The sequence below is a fragment of the Somniosus microcephalus genome, chromosome 12 (assembly GCF_052327205.1).
Source record: "Somniosus microcephalus isolate GS21.2 chromosome 12, FLI_Smic_1.0, whole genome shotgun sequence".
Classification (NCBI taxonomy): domain Eukaryota; kingdom Metazoa; phylum Chordata; class Chondrichthyes; order Squaliformes; family Somniosidae; genus Somniosus; species Somniosus microcephalus.
The window spans coordinates 71,864,274-71,877,698 of NC_140998.1; the positions used below are offsets into that span (position 1 = coordinate 71,864,274).

Genomic DNA, 13,425 nt, shown 5'->3' on the forward strand with positions numbered 1-13,425 from the left:
ATCCCAATCAGAACCCTCCTCCAACCCGCCCATATCCGGTTTTAATGGAGACGGGACGGGGGGTGGGCAGCCAACCTGCTCGCAGGAGGCGAGTCGTCCATTTAAATCTTATAATGAGGCTGTCATGCCTCAGATTTAACCACCATTTTAAATTTAACAGCGGTTGGTCAGGTTTTGCAGGCCTCGTGAAACCCACCAGCTAATGGAAGGCGAGGACTGCTGGATCCAGCAGGTAAATGCCTTTACACTCATTTGCTGAATGCAGCATCCCTGCCTAACCCACACCCCGCGATTGGAGACCTTCCCACGAGGCCTCCGATTCCCCCCACAAGGTCTCCCCACTCCCCCATGCTCCTCCGGCCCCCCCGATGTCGTCTGCCTCCCCCGTGCTGCTCCTCCGGCCCTCCGATGTCATCTGCCTCCCCCAACCCCTGCTCCTCCGGCGCTCCGATCATTCTCCAGAACCAGCCCCCCTCTCCTCCAGCCCTCCGATCATTCTCCAGAACCACCCCCCCTCTCCTCCAGCCCTCCGATCATTCTCCGGACCCATCCCCCCCCACTCCTCCAGCCCTCCAAACATTCTCAGGAACATCCCCCTGCTCCTCTAGCCCCAGCCTTCCGATCATTCTCCAGACCCATCCCCCCCCCGCTCCTCTGGCCCCCCCGATGTTGTCTGCCTCCCACCCACTCCTCTGGCCCCCACGCGATCCCTCTCTCCCTCCTCTCTGCAGCCTAGTGCCACAGGCCTACCCGCCCGCAGTCAGCCAGCCAGCCAGCCTCTCCATCTGGCTGGCTGTGGGTGGGAAACAGAGGTTTTCAATGCAAATCATGCCCCACTGTTAAATTCGACAGGGCCTGTGGGAAACCCGTTCTCCCGCAGGCCCTGCTCCTCTGGCACCCCCTGCTCCCAACCTGCCAAAGTATTAAAATTCAGGCCTTTATTTCGCTTTTTGTACCTGATTGAACATTGAATCCACCCACTCTAATTCACCCTCCTTCTCAGTCCTTGCACTATTCATTTCACAATCCTTCAATCTGATTGGTTAAGGAGATACACCGTTGCTTGCCCTGTTCACTCAGGTCCCAGATGCCCTGTTTCCCTCACTGTGCCGTTATCAACTCGCACTTTCAGCAACTTGCCACACAAAGTATGTTAAAACCCAAATGTGCAAGGGTCATTATGTTATGGACTTCAATATTCAGCCTGACAAGAGGCTGCTGAGGAAGAGAAAGTGCGTTGTACCTTTTCAGTCAAGAATTTCACAGCTATAAGTTAAGGAAGATGTATCAGAGTCATTATATGAGTGTCAAATTAACTCAGAAAGCTTTAAGAAGTACTGAGATGTAATCCCTGAGAGATTACAGAAGCCATGGTATTGAATCAAAATATTCCTTTGGTGCACAAGCAACGGAATCAAGATCAGAGAAAATGACTGAGAAATTCTTAGGGCACAAGTTATGACAAGTTGTAGTAAGATAAAAGAAAATGACTGATAATGCAGCTCCAGTTGAAATTTTAATGTATTATGTATGAGGAGAGTTTACAGAGTTGTCTCCTAAGGTTATCAGTATAAAGAAAATTCAGTGGTTTGCACAGAGAAATTTCTAAAATGACTTTGCAAACATTGTGTACTTAAACCCTGTACTCTGAATGCAGAAGTCCAAGTGTATGATTCATCACTTGCTGATTCAAGGTTTCTGGACTATGCAGTAAGCTGTGGCAAATCTTGTGATCCCAGTTAAATTTTCCCCCAAGCCGTCATTTGGTTCAAAATCACTATGGTCAAAATTGAGAGATATCTGTCCTCAGTGCAGTTGTTTATGGCTTCAACCTCTGACTTTTATTTTTTTTTCAATATAAATGCAAATATAAGGCTAGAATTTTCATTGTTCATTTTTTTCACAAAAACGCCTGAGTTCAAACATGACTTTAATGTTCATGTCTACTTTTTCGCCAGTTGCAGCGTAGAAAGAAAAGAAAGAAATAACTTGCATTTATATAGAGCCTTTCATGACCTCAGGATGTCCCAAAGCGCTTTACAGCCTATGAATTACTTTTCAAGTGTTGTCACTGTTATACTGTAGGGAAGGGAAATAAAAATAACTGAATTCAGATAGAATTTCAATGATTCTCAACAGATTTACTTAGGTTGATTTATTGATTTGCATGGATAAGGGAGCTCATTTAGAGTCTAGTTTACTGATACCTGGGGACAAGCAAAAGGTCTGGAGTAGGCATATCCCTTCAAGAGGCACTTCCTGCAGCATTAGGAACACGCTTTGTGAGATAACAGACGTTTTCACAAAATAAAAGTTACTGTGGCCTTTTACATGTGTGCGTGCTCACACTAACCAAAACTTGATTTTTCTTCCAGAGGGTTGCCTCATTCCATAGGAAATATGGGAAACATCAATTGCTGAAATGGTTCTTTATGGTTGTCAACAGTCATAAGAGCCAGTGGACGTAATCAGCCCAGTCACATCAGCCTCTCTGCCAATTAACTGCCACAAAAGATGGAGGTGGTGAGACGGAAGTGTAAATATAATTAACCTTAAAGAACCGTGGCAGAAATTTCCCTGCATACCTATGACCCTTTCAAACACAATATTTCAGTGAAAGATTTTTCAGTGGGTATCATTTTGTTTGTTAACACTCAAAGATTAAAGTGCTTTCAGATACTTCTTACAGCTGCCTTGGACTTTGTTCCCTTCAATTCCCTGTGGATGGATATTCCAACAGGATCTCCTGATGTGTTGACAAGTGAAAATGGTATTTCTTTTAAAAGGTTCATAAATGTATCAAATTAGTATCATTTTCAAGGTTATTAAAGTCATTATTAGCTTGTTGATGTCTATTATCAGTCCAGGAAAGTGAGAGATTATAATAAGCCCCCAGGGCAAGTAATGACTATAATGTCCAAACAAAATGCTTTCGTGTGTATATTTTCTACTATTATATACAATGTTTCATTTATTTTAAGGTCAATAATGATAATACTTTTAAGAGGGAAATGACAGAAGAAAATACATAATATTCATACAGAGACACAATTTATTTGTGTCACAATGATTAGTGGTAGAAAAATGTGCAACAACAATCAGTAATTTCCTCAAAGAATGCATAAATAAACAATCTCCTCATTTGAGGTCTCATCTGTCTGCTACAGAGCCAAAGTAATTTTAAACAAACAATTCTCACTTTAAGTACTCTCAATTTTGTAGCTTAATTTCTCGGATGGTTTTACATTTGATCAGCTTCATAGTGCATAGTTCCTCGTGGCATTCATCATAAAAACATCAATAATCTGTTAAAAAAAGAAAGGTAGATTGAGGTGGCTCTTTACTGGTACACCAGTGTGCAAGCGAAATTAAATGCTGAGAAGGATTCACAAACAAGACATTTAGACAATCAATTAGTTCTACTTAGAGTGCCATTGCAATTCACCTCCTTAATCTACCCCATATCCATACCAGCTTTCAGGAACATTGTGCAATAAAGTTTATCTAACAGTGATAGATGAACAACTTGTGTTTGAGAAAGGGATAAATGAAGATTTTTTGCAAGCATGAAACAAATGGTACAACAACAAAAAATATGTCCTAGTTAGTGCTTTAAGAGTTAATGAGCCAGTAAGTAAAACTAAATGGTCTCTAGGGCCTATTAGCTATCTTCACTTGTTTTTTTTTAATTGGAGCAATAGACATCCAAATAATGCCACAGAACTATTTATCACTTACAGTATTCAATTCATGGCAGAACTCTAGCATGGACACTGGAATGATTGTATAACTCTGTTCATCCTAGTTCTGGAGAACAGATGCATTGGGCAGGATTTTCATTGGGCCGTGGAGGCGGGATTGGAGGCGTGTGGGGGGTTAAAATTGCAAAAACTGGCGGGCGGGCCCAACCCCGCCTCCATCCCGCCTCCAAGCAATTTTAATTAAATTGTGTCTACTGGTTCTGTCTCCGTCCCGCCTCCAAGAGGCGGGATAGGCCGTTAAGGCCCTTAACAAGCACTAAATTGCCTCTATAATACCATTTTGATAGGTCTTTGTGATTTTAACCCTTTTCCGATGTGAAGCACGCCTGCTCTGAAACACGACGGTGAAACCTGGCGGGAGCACAATTGGATTGCTGACTATTAGCTGCAGCTCCACCATTAAATAGGATAATTGATCAGCCATCATTTGCAGGTGGCAGGACTTTGTTGTCTCAGGTCTGGGGGAACTTTTAGAAGGCATAACCACAGCTGTGGAAGTTTGGAGCCTGACACCCATCTCCAGTGTGACCTCCTGGTAAACCCCTCTCGCCACCTTCACTGAGCGCTTCCTCAACTGAGGCATATACCAAGTAATCCTAAGCCCTCAATGTGGAAGTCCCATTAGCAAAATTACACATGCCACAACTACAGCAGTAGCCATCAGATTTTTTATTTACAGTAATCATCTGATGGCTTTTTAGCATAAAACATCAAATTTCACCCAAGTGACTACCCTTGTGACTATTTGTGCAGTATCTTTCTTTTACGCGTGCTCCTATGTGGTGCTTCCACTGTGGCTTCAGCACTTTCTTGCTGCTCCTGTCTCGACACCTTTGGCGGGCGTCCTCTGGGGTTGCGAACCTGTGATGGCTCATCAACAGTCTGCTGCTCCTGTGGCTGTGCAGGGTTTGAGACGCCGATCTCAGTTGGGTGTGGACTCTGGTGGGGCTCTGACCGAGGGCTCTGCAGTGGCATGGAAGTGTGAGCGCTTGGAGAGGAGCCCCCACTTCCTTGATGTCTGCCACCAACTTCCCTCTCATGGGTCAGGTCCCCCTCAGTGCTTGCAAGTGGGTTGAGAGCACCTTGCTGCACATCAGGGGGGCCATGGGGACCTGTATCTGCACTGGCAGTCCTACTCAGAAGGACTTCCATGAAGATCTGGTTTCTCTGTTCAATAGATAACCATCGTTCCTCCAGAGATGTCATTCTATTCAGAACACTCACCATGTTTTTTGCACTCTGGCGACTTATCACCTCCATGGAGGTTGCCATCCTTTCCATGGTGATGCGTTCACGCACCAATGACTCCACAAAGGCTCTGCTCATGTTCGCAATGGACTCCTCCATTCGCTCCACACTCGCAGCGACCCTGGAGACAAAACCTGCCAGAGACTCCTGCATCTATTTCTGGAGTTCCAGCACCGCTGATCTTATGGATGGACCCAGAGGCAGAGGGTCAACATGCAGCTGAGCCGAGCTGGCAGAGTCCTGTGCCCTCCAACGAGGACTCTCCACTGCTGTCCCTGTCTCCACCATCTGCTGATGCTCACTTGTGAGCTGTGATACACCAGGTGGCAACACTACTCTATCTCGCGAAGGTCCCACCGAGGTGTGAGTGTCTGCGCTGGTGCTGGGTGCGCTGAATTCTGCTGACGCTGCACCCTCAGAGGTTGCAGCTTCCTCTGAGGAGTCTGGATGCTCAGGCTCTTCCTCCTGGCTAGTCGGGACGGGCGCTTGCGATGGTCCTGTGGGGGAGTAAAGGAAAGAGTCAGAGATGTGAGGCCAAGGTTACATGCACATTGCATATTGCAGATGATCATAAGTCCATCTGTTAGAGCTTCAGAATCATTATCAGCGACTCATGCAATGTCATTGAGAGAGATGGAAAACTATTCTGTCACCAACTTGCTGTGATGCACCCATCTGTCCATCCCCCACTTGGGTATCTTCCTCCACTCCCACGATCTCCAGGACCGCCTCCTCCCAGGGGGTGAGCTGGGCTACTGAGGGTGGCCCTCCTCCTGTCCTCGCTCTTTTCCTTTTATTGTGAGCTCTCTTTTCCTGCAACATGGGAGACAAGTGGAGTTTGAGTGAGAATGAAGGAGTGAGTGTAGAGAATTCGTAGCATAGATGCTTAGAAGGAGACAAAGATGGAGTGAGGTGGCAAGATCAAGGGCCCTCCCTGTGTGTTGTAAGTTGTAAGTTGTAATTGCATCACAGTGATAGGGAGTGTGAGGGCTGCATAGTCGAATAGTTAGGTGAATGTGACCATAGAGAGAGGGAATGGGTAAGGGTGCATGGATGTCAGTGTCAAGTGGGATGTGGAGGAAGAGATTGCTAAAGCTGAGTGCTGGTGAGGAAAGGCAATGGGGATCAGATTGAGGGTGATGGGAAATTCATACTCACTTTTCCAGTGCGCAGAAGGTCATGAAACCTCTTCCTGCACTGAAGCCAGGTTCTGCGGGTTATTGACAAAGAGTTGACCTCCTCTGCCACCTGGATCCATACAGCCTTGGTTTGCTGGGGAGGCTTCTTCCTCCCTGATGAAGGGAAGAGCACCTCTTTATGTGCTCTTGCACCCTCTACTAAAGCCTGCAGGGCAACGTCATCGAAGCGGGGTGCAGACCTAGGTCTCTGGCTGGCCATTCTTCCTGCAGGTGCCTCTAACAAGCAAGGGCAAAAGCTTGGCAGTCTGTAGAAGAAGCAAGGCTTTTTGCAGACCTTAAATGCAGCAGCAATGATGACATCATTGGAGGGGACTTTCAGACTGGAAAATCTCATTGGCCATGGGTTCCTACATGTTGGAACTCAATTGGCCAATTAGGTTAAAATGGCATAATTTTCCCACATCGATTTAGAATCGGGTGGCTAACATGAAATGCGGATTACACGACCCCAGCCCGCCCCAGTATCAAAATCCAGCCCAGAGTCTTAATTCTTTAGCAGGCTGAAGTGAGGATGCTTCTGTTTTTGAAATGTAATACAGTAATGTCACGTTATAAGTGCAGCATATTCTACTCACATACAGAGATGGGGCCATGAATTTTTAAAACTTCTATTCATTGTTTAATTTAAGTAAAAATGATGACTGGTCACTTTTATATGTAACAAATGTCCAATTTTAACGAATCACAGTGCACCAATATAAAAGCTTGTAAACATTCATAGTTTATTATAATATTTAAAAATCATTGTAATCAGTGTAATGTACACCCCAGTTAAAATACTATCCAAAGGAGCCCACAATTTTCCATATGATGCATGACAATAATGAATGTTTCGTAACACGGCATCATAAGGCTCTCTGGCATCCTCTGGGACATCCACCAGCAGTTGTTTCATGATTGTAAAGTTGCAAAGCACACAACATGCTAGCACAATTCACAAGACAATGTTTAGAACATATTGCAAGGCTCCCACTGACCTATCCAGACACTGGAACCTTCCTTTGAGCATTCCAATGGCTTGCACTCTTTTTATCCTTGTCTTTGTGTGTGCGTTGTTGCAGCACTGCTGGTCCTACGAAGAGATGTGGAAGTAGTGCGTATCCTTGCCACCTGGCATCCATCCTGTGCCTTGCCCCTGTTGTTGCAATAGAGCTGTGACACATTACTGACAAATTATGACAGCATCCGACATGCTGTGAATTCACAGGGCAGAAGCTTTGCCTGCCTGTAGCAAATGAGCTACACATTTAAGGAATGGAAGCTTTGGTGGTTCATATAAATATGAGGGTTTACGTTTGGGGCGCACAATGCCACATGGGTACAATCAGTAGCCCTCACAGCCCCAGAGAATCCCGCAATTCTGAAAAATTTGATGGCCCTTTCAGTCATCCATTTGGGAACACTATCAAATTGAACTATCGATGAAAGAGGGCATTAGTGATTTATAGAGGACTGCTTAGCAAATTGGCTGATCTGGCAAAAGTCCCTTGTAGCTTCCTGGGCATAAAAGTTAGCTTGTGGCATAAAAGTTGCAAGCTGTGATCACTTTCCCTGCCATAGACAGAGGTCGCGTGCTGCAGACTTTGGTTGCGAGCTGTGATCACTTTCCCTGCCATATACAGAGGTCGCGTGCTGCAGACTTTGGTTGCGAGCTGTGATCACTTTCCCTGCCATATACAGAGGTCGCGTGCTGCAGACTTTGGTTGCGAGCTGTGATCACTTTCCCTGCCATATACAGAGGTCGCGTGCTGCAGACTTTGGTTGCGAGCTGTGATCACTTTCCCTGCCATATACAGAGGTCGCGTGCTGCAGACTTTGGTTGCGAGCTGTGATCACTTTCCCTGCCATATACAGAGGTCGCGTGCTGCAGACTTTGGTTGCGAGCTGTGATCACTTTCCCTGCCATATACAGAGGTCGTGTGCTGCAGACTTTGGTTGCGAGCTGTGATCACTTTCCCTGCCATATACAGAGGTCGTGTGCTGCAGACTTTGGTTGCGAGCTGTGTTCACTTTCCCTGCCATATACAGAGGTCGTGTGCTGCAGACTTTGGTTGCGAGCTGTGTTCACTTTCCCTGCCATAGACAGAGGTCGCGTGCTGCAGACTTTGGTTGCGAGCTGTGATCACTTTCCCTGCCATGTACAGAGGTCGTGTGCTGCAGACTTTGGTTGCGAGCTGTGATCACTTTCCCTGCCATATACAGAGGTCGTGTGCTGCAGACTTTGGTTGCGAGCTGTGTTCACTTTCCCTGCCATATACAGAGGTCGTGTGCTGCAGACTTTGGTTGCGAGCTGTGTTCACTTTCCCTGCCATAGACAGAGGTCGCGTGCTGCAGACTTTGGTTGCGAGCTGTGATCACTTTCCCTGCCATATACAGAGGTCGTGTGCTGCAGACTTTGGTTGCGAGCTGTGATCACTTTCCCTGCCATGTACAGAGGTCGTGTGCTGCAGACTTTGGTTGCAGATCTGGCTGCAGCAATGAACAGTTTCATCACTGAAGAGCAGTTTCCTGAGGCTGAACTCCTTGGTATCGTTTCGGTTAATGCACCTGGGCCTATACATCCTGCTGGACGGGTAGTACCGGGATGGCCTGTCTCCACTCTGGTGCTGTCTGATTAATCTGGTTTCCCTCCTGCTGCTCCTTTTCCTCCAGTATATATAGCATGTAAAGTGGCATTCCCAATGGGAAGCCCATTATGCAGCCCTCAGATTCTTGCTCAGTAATACTCTGGAATTTAATGCTCTCCATGGGTAATATGGAATGTAGGGGAAGGCTTCCTGTGTATAACAGTGAAAACAATTTTTCCAGAATCTCATTGCAGTGAATCTCAAGATATGGCCAAAGCTCTCCACGAGCAATCTCGGTTGAACAGTGTCCCTTTAACAAGTGCCTTAACGAACAGGTCTTGGCAAACTGCGCTTTTTAAATAATCATGCACATTCTCAAAGGCGGATGAGAAGGCAGACGTCACGCAACTGAGGAGGATTGATGTTATCCCATCCTAACTCTGTCACTTGTGTGTGACTGTCACTGGGAGATTGGCACATCTTCAACAAGCCATGAAACTGAATGGAAATTATGCCGGGGTGCATCTGCGGCACGAGCCTGGCATATATCGGTCCAGTCAGAAATTCCTGGCCCCGCAAAGACATAATTGCCGACTTATGCCTTCCTCAAGCACAGGAATTTCGGGGCCATTAAGTTTAATAATTGCGCTTTGAACAGTGAGGCTTGATTCAAGTAAAGTGATGATCGCATTTTCACAAGAATTTGGCCAGTTCTCAACAAGTGTAATTGAGTGAGTGATTGTTACATCAGGCAGGCATCTGTGCAACAATTGATGATGCACTGAAAGTGACTCAGCAATAAACCAACTTCGGTACGGTCCGGTAGCATAGTGGTTATGTTACTAGACTAGTAATCCAAAAGCCTGGACTAATGATCTGGAGATATGAGTTCATAATCCCATCACAGCAGCCGGGGAATTTAAATTCAATGAATTAAATAAATCTGGAATAAAAAGCGAGTAACAGTAATGGTGACCATGAAACTACCGGATTGTTGTAAAAACCTATTTGGTTCACGAGTGCCCTTTAGGGAAGGAAATCTGCCCTCCTTACCTGGTCTGGCCTATATGTGATTCCAGACCCACTGGAATCTGGTTGACTCTTAACTGCCCACTGAAATGGCCTGGTAAACCACTCAGTTGTACCAAACTGCTACAAAGAAGTATAAGAATCAAACCAGACAGACCACTTGCATTGACCTAGGCAACGGACACGACAAAGGCACACCCAGCCCAGTCGACCCTGCAAAGTCCTCCTCACTAACATCTGGGGACTTACGCCAAAATTGGAAGAGCTGTCCCACAGACTAGTCAAGTACACTCACAGAATCACACCTTTCAGCCAAGGTCCCAGACTCCTCCATCACCATCCCTGGATATGTCCCCACCGGCAGGGCAGACCCACCAGAGGTGGTGGTACAGTGGTATACAGTCAACATTGACTCCGGACCCCATGATGTCTTATGGCATCAGGTCAAAGATGGGCAAGAAAACCTCCTGCTGATTACCACCTACCGTCCTCCCTCAGCTGATGAATCAGTACTCCTCCATGTTGAACACCACTTGGAAGAAGCACTGAGGGTAGCAAGAGCACAGAATGTACTCTGGGTGGGGGACTTTAATGTCCACCACCTGGAGTGGCACGGTAGCACCACTACTGACCGAGCTGGCCGAGTCCTGAAGGACATAACTGCCAGACTGGGCCTGCAGCAGGTGGTGAGAGAACCAACATGAGGGAAAAACCTACTTGACCTCATCCTCACCATTCTACCTGTTGCAGATGACTCTGTCCATGACAGTATTGGTAGCAGTGACCACCGCACAGTCCTTGTGGAGACGAAGACCCATCTTCACACTGAGGACACCCTCCATCGTGTTGTTTGGCACTACCGCCGTGCTAAATGGGATAGATTCAGAACAGATCTAGCAGCTCAAAACACCACTGGCTGGAGTCATACCTAGCACAAAGGAAGATGGTTCTGGTTCTTGGAAGCCAATCATCTCAGCCCCAGGACATCGCTGCAGGAGTTCCTCAGGGCAGTGTCCTAGGCCCAACCATCTTCAACTGCTTCATCAATGGCCTTTCTACAGTGTTCAGTTCCAATCATAACTCCTCAGATAATGATGCCGTCTGTGCCAGCATGCAGCAAGAGCTAGACGACATTCAGGCTTGGGCTGATAAGTGGCAAGTACCATTCACGCCACACAAGTGCCAGGCAATGACTATCTCCAACAGGAGAGAGTCTAACCACCTTCCCTTGACATTCAAGAGCATTACCATCGCCGAAGCCCCCACCATCAACATCCTGGGGGGGGTCACCATTGATCAGAAACTTAACTGGATCAACCACCTTAATACTGTAGCTACAAGAGCAGGTCAGAGGCTAGGTATTCTGCGGTGAGTGTCTCACCTCCCGACTCCCCAAAGCCTTTCCACCATCTACAAGGCACAAGTAAGGAGTGTGATGGAATATTCTCCACTTGCCTGGATGAGTGCAGCTCCAACAACACTCAAGAAGCTCGACACCATCCAGGACAAAGCAGCCCGCTTGATTGGTACCCCATCCACCACCTTAAACATTCACTCCCTCCACCACTGGTGCACCGTGGCTGCAGTGTGTACCATCTACAAGATGCACTGCAGCAACTCGCCAAGGTTTCTTCAGCAGTATCTCCCAAACCCGCAACCTCTACCACCTAGAAGGACAAGGACAGCAGGCGCATGGGACCATCATCACCTCCAAGTTCCCCTCCAAGTCACACACCATCCTGACTTGAAACTATATCGCCGCTCCTTCATCGTCACTCAGTCAAAATCCTGGAACTCCCTCCCTAACAGCACTGTGGGAGTACCTTCACCACATGGACTGCAGCGATGCAAGGCGATAGCTCACCACCACCTTCTCAAGGGCAATTAGGGATGGGCAGTAAATGCTGGCCTTGCCAGCAATGCCTACATCCCAGGAATGAATAAAGAAAATCTGTTCCTCTGACAAAATGAAGGTATAACATTATACTTTCATAAATGGGAGATGTTTCCTGCACTTTTCCTGCAGCTTACTGTCTATTAGTCATTTTGTACGAATTGCTTCAATGTAAAGATGCATCAAAAACTGTCAGTTTCCTTGAAGATACTTATAAAATCAACTTACAGGCACCTCTGTCTGGGATTACTCTATTTGCTTATCAACTATCTTGCGATTATGCAATTATTTGAAATAAAAGATGGAAAACAGAGCACGTAAAACAAACATTTGTGAGATAATACTTTGTATTGTATCCAAAATACGCTCCCACAAATAGTTCAGTGAGACCTTTGTCATTTAAAAGATTTCTTTAATTCAATTAAGCCAGTTTTTGATGTCAAAAACTTACTGTAATTATGCCGAGGATTTCCTTTGAGCTGTTCCCGCTCTAGCACCATAACTTTGCTGGAAATGAATCTAAAACCCCGTTTATGTGTGTTAACAAGGTTTCCGCCGCACTTCCGGAAAAGTTACGGCGGAGTAGAGGAAATTTCTGAATATGTTGGTGAAATAAAATTACGAATGTGAACTTCATAACTGTGTTGGATAATGGCACTTGGTTCTAAACATTATGTGCTCATGTGCACAACTCCATATTCAGCTGAATCAAGAAAATGGAGGAGAAATTTATTAAACACCAACTAGTTAGAGTTTCATACCTTGGTTCAGCACAGTTTTAAAAGTTTTGCATAGATTCAGTGATTTTGCTTAATTGTTCTGTGATTCACATTAGCTGCAACATAAAAAGGTTTCTGATTAATTTACTGTTTTCCACTATATACAATCCTCCACCCTCACCTTATTTTCAAGTCACAGCACCCCACCTCCAACAAATCAGTGCAAATGAATACTGTTAGAAGAATATAAGGTCACATAGGTATTTATGTCAGAATGATCAGGGGTCGGGAGAGGAGGCCGGGGGGGTTGGGTGGATTGGGGGTTGGAGGCGGCAGCGATTGGAAGGGGGAGGATTGGGGCCGGGAGGTGCAGGAGTGCTTGCATTCAGGTAAGTTACTGACCTTCTTTGTTGCAGGCGATCCCTAGGGCTGGTTACCTTAAGTGCATCATGCATGGTTCTGACTGGTAGTAGTTGAGACCAGTCTTCCTGTCTGAACCTCATGACCCTCTATCTCTGCCTCCTTCAATTGCTCCCCCACTTTGTATGGGCCTCCTGTCCCATTGGCCTCCAGTTGCATCCTCACCCGCTTTGAATTACAACAGTGCAGCATGCAGCAGACAGTAAAGACGTTTAGATGGATTGTACAGCAGTGCCCCACCCCGGTTGGTCTTAGCAATGGAATTATTGCATGAGCATCCCAATGGTGCACTTCACTGTGACTTGCGTGGCGGCATGGGCCTTGTCAATGTCTGTGCTCCGCTGCTGTGTGAAGTTTCTAATTGGGGTCAGAAACAAAGCAACCCTGGTCTCCCAAAAGTCATTCAGACCTTCTCTCCGCACCTTCAAACAATGCAGACACTGTGGGCTGTTGCAGAGTGAAAGCATCATGGATGCGCCCTAGATAACTGACAATATTGTTATAGCTGGAAACAACCTGCACATTAATGGACTAGTAGCTCTTCCTATTCAATTATGCATTGGAATTGTGATGAGGACCTCTGATGGG

At 46.2% G+C, this 13,425-nt stretch overlaps 1 long non-coding RNA gene across 2 annotated transcripts in view; it reads right to left on the reverse strand.

Annotated features, from left to right (window-relative positions):
- Nucleotides 1–1,455: 1,455 nt before the first annotated feature.
- LOC147109290 (uncharacterized) overlaps nucleotides 1,456–13,425 on the reverse strand; it is a 99,133-nt gene continuing 87,163 nt past the window's right edge. For both annotated transcript variants that reach the window (XR_015080220.1, XR_015080222.1), the window contains exon 4: nucleotides 1,456–3,305. This is a non-coding gene — a long non-coding RNA (uncharacterized LOC147109290). The remainder of the gene's footprint in view (nucleotides 3,306–13,425) is intronic.